Genomic DNA, 3789 nt, shown 5'->3' on the forward strand with positions numbered 1-3789 from the left:
ATTCACCCGTCAATCAATCTTCACTGATTACTGTACAAATGCACAACGTTATCACAACCGAATCATATTTTATGGAGAGAATATTGTCTGGTTTTCTCTCTGACATCCTCCGGCTGCTCTGCCTCAACTATCTCTAACTCTATCACAATCCGTTACAGGCCCCCAAAATCCTCAGATTGGAAATCTACGGCTCCCAACAGCACATTCACATCCAGTGTCTGCCAAATTCCCTCCCCACTCACAAGAGCTAGAATTTGATGGAAGTTTGACAAAATGAGGGAGTTTCTCTTTAAATACTGAAATTATGACAACAAAAAGCCGGCCCCTGGCGTCTGAGGGGCCCCTTTGAGCAGCTGTTTTCTCGTGCTGCATGCAGTTTAACAGTGAAACAGCTGAATGAGATCAGACCGAGCTGCTCTCTGAGGACTGACTGTTGTTGTGAAAGAGGGCGGCGGCTGCAGAGCTGCTCCGCCAGGATTCAACAGAAATCTGCCTGATGTCAGAACAGCTGCTGGTGTTCACATTAAATATCAGAAAGCAAGATCAAACTTTTCCTCAAAGGTTCAAAATGTTCTCAACTTCTGCCCAAAGAGCAACAACTGGGCTGAACGTTTCTTTTCTAACAGCACCAACAGGACACAACATACAAATGAGTTTAATCATGTTGATCTTTTGTTGAGTTGCAGGGAGACAGACGATATCGATGACTGTGAAGGTCTCTCAGTCATATAAGTCCTATTGCAGGACGTCTTAACAGGAGAATATCTGTACATTAAAGTCTCCATGAAGTCAGAATCAGTGTTTTAATCTGCTCTGTCTCCTGTCCTCCAACCCATCCGCATGAATTCTGGGCGACTTGTCCCAGCCATGTCCCCAAACTACTAGAGCTTTTATTCTCACTGGAATGTGTTGCCTTTGATTTTTAATTATACATAAAAGCAAATATTTCTAACCAACATTTATTGACAGTTTTTTAGAAAAGCTGCTGTGAAATAATTTTCTGCTCCAACAAGTAAAGCCTGAGGGACCCCGGAAGTACAGACACTGAGGGGGCCAAGGCACTAAATACTGAAAACCATTAGTTCATATTTATGGCAGGAAAGTAGCTTTGTCTCGTTTTTTATCAGTTTTGTTTGTGAAAAATGTTGTTAATAACTATTAAATATAATAAATGATCCTGGCCTTTAGCATTTAATCTGACGTCACTACATTCACTGACTTCCGCTGACTTCCAACAAACAACAAACAAACAGCAAACAAATAAACAAAAAACAACCATAAGAGACAAAAAAGCCGACCTATGAACTTCAAATTACAGCGATGTGACACAGCTTTAAACATGTTCAAACACTTCCTGGAGAGACTGCACACACACTGCACAGACTGCCACACACACTGCACAGGACTCGCCACACACACTTCACACACACGTGTATAATGCTGGGACTGGCGCAGGGGCCACGCCCAACCTGTGTCCAGCTGTTCCACAAAGTACTTATGATCCACATGTGTTTGACATCCATCGGTCTCTGCAGTCATGAGCCGCTTATGTGCTCTTGAGATAGGAGTTGAGTTTAGTGAGGAGATACTTTTAATGTTTTTTGAACAGACTCTCCTCGGTGAACGCCACCGTGCTGGCCCGACCATGAGATCAGTTGATAATGTAGATTTCTTTTAATTGCGACGCTAATTAATTAACTCATTAATTACATTCAGGTGTTTCTTCCTTTAGATCATAAATCCCTGGCAAAGCTTTTAAACTTTAATTCCGAAACAATTTTTAAACAATCAAAGGCGATCATTCCTCCTCCTCCTCCTCCTCCTCCTCCTGCTGCTGCTGCTGCCGACCCACCGAATCACTGATCAATACGTGATCGATCAGGTCCGCAGCTGAGATTCGGATCGTCTTACCTTGGTCGCCATGACAGAGCGGGTTCAGAGTCCGAGAGACACCGAAGAGAACTGCCAGGAGGGTTCACACATGTTGAGACTGCCTTGAGAAGTCACGAGTCTCCCACACACACACACCACCACACACAGCACACACACACACACAGCAAACACACACACACACACATTGCTTGTCTTTAAAAGTGTCTTTTGCTTGTCCGCTGCTATCAGCCCCCACCCCGGCTCAATCTGCCCCTGCAGGGTTCTGGGGCAGTTTTGCAGGGTTTCACTGCCAGCAGTTAACAGTGGCGAGTTCTACCTTGGAATGACACCCTGGCAGACCCCCCTTTTGAAGAAAGTTGAGGTGTTGACTGACTTACAGTGGATCCCCTGTTCCTTTGCCTGTCCCCATTTAGGGATACATGTCCCTTCTCACACAGCTTCCTTACACGCACGCTTCTCAGGGGAAGCACAGCGCCTTGCAGCTGCCTAAGGGGCGCCAATTTGCCATTCGCCCACACAGTGATGATGATAGAACAGGAGTGAATAACAGAAACCGCTTATATAGATTAATATAAATTAAAATATTTTTAAATGTCATTTTAAGTATATATAATTATAATATACCAATATATATAAACACTGCTATAACCAATATAAAGGCGCTGCTCAGCCGGTAAGATCAACATCCCCTTACTGAACAAACTGAGGGAAGACCGAGGTTCTGCTGAAAGCTCCAGAACAACAGAGTGGAGCGTCAGAAATCAACGACCTCTACACGGAAATAACAGATCTGATCTATTTAATGCCTGCAATAACTTTAATGTACAAAGTGAAACCAACAGACAGGTCTAAATCAGGGACTGCAGGGTCCTTGGAGGTCCTGGAGCGATTCTGAGAAATTCTGGACGGTTCTGGAGGATTCTGGAGGATTCTGGACGCGTTCTGGAGTTCTGGAGGGTTTTGGGCGACATCAGGTGAATGTACAGGACTGTCTGGAGGGTCGGTCCTGGGGTGCCAGTTTTGGTCCAGGTGCTGAGTAGAAGGAGTTGTCACTGTCGTCGACCCCCCCGGTTTGTCCTGGGTACACATGTCTGCTCACTGGACGGTGGGAAACAGAGGATTTAATCCTGGAGGATCAGCAGGAATGAACGAATTATGGCAATGCAATAAATGCTCCACCTGCCAGTCCGACTGAACTCGCTGCTTCGCTCTCGGCTCGGTCCTCTACTCTTGGGTGTTCCCACTCGACTGTCTGCAGTGTCTTCGGCACTTGCCGCCGAAGATCGTCTCTTCCTCAGTTTCCTGGCTCCGGCCTGGTCGGTTGGACCGAGGGGTCGAGGTCAAGAGCTGCAGTGTCGCAGGGTCTTCGCATCACTGGAGCTCCCCACCTGGAGAGAAACAGTTTTTCAGATTCGAGCCCACTTATATCACAATGTCTTATATGTTGCTTTGAAAAGAATTCATCTTATTATTGTTATATCTGCCAGGACAGAAACTTTAAAAAAAGTATTTACACCCATAAATCATGGCACTTGCGAGCAACTTCACAGATTCTAGGGGGTGGGTAGAGAAGCATGCGGAATACCCCGTCCCGTAAATTCAAGGAGAAGCCGTAGAGGGATAACCCCGGTGCAATCTTCTTCCTCCTTGGAAATTAAGGTTTTGGTAATTCTAGATATGAATTTTTAGATACATAAATGCAGTGGATTGCCTGAGATCGCCCAAATTGGTTTCCCTGAAAATATCCCACTCCGTTTGTTTTGCACATTTTCGCCGAATGTCGAAGATACATATGATCTCTTCACTTTGTACTATTGCGTTTTGTTTAGTGTGTCTGTCTCATGATAAATGTCTGCAGAAGAGAGAGAATAAACGAGCATATGGTGCTATTGAGCA

At 45.1% G+C, this 3789-nt stretch overlaps 1 protein-coding gene across 1 annotated transcript in view; it reads left to right on the top strand.

The window, feature by feature from the left end:
• Positions 1-3789, top strand: part of LOC118336472 — a 744338-nt gene that overhangs the window by 210793 nt on the left and 529756 nt on the right. The gene's annotated exons all lie outside the window — the stretch shown is intronic.

Source organism: Morone saxatilis, unplaced genomic scaffold (genome assembly GCF_004916995.1).
Source record: "Morone saxatilis isolate NCDOM2014 unplaced genomic scaffold, NCSU_SB_2.0 Contig24, whole genome shotgun sequence".
Taxonomy (NCBI): Eukaryota; Metazoa; Chordata; class Actinopteri; family Moronidae; genus Morone; species Morone saxatilis.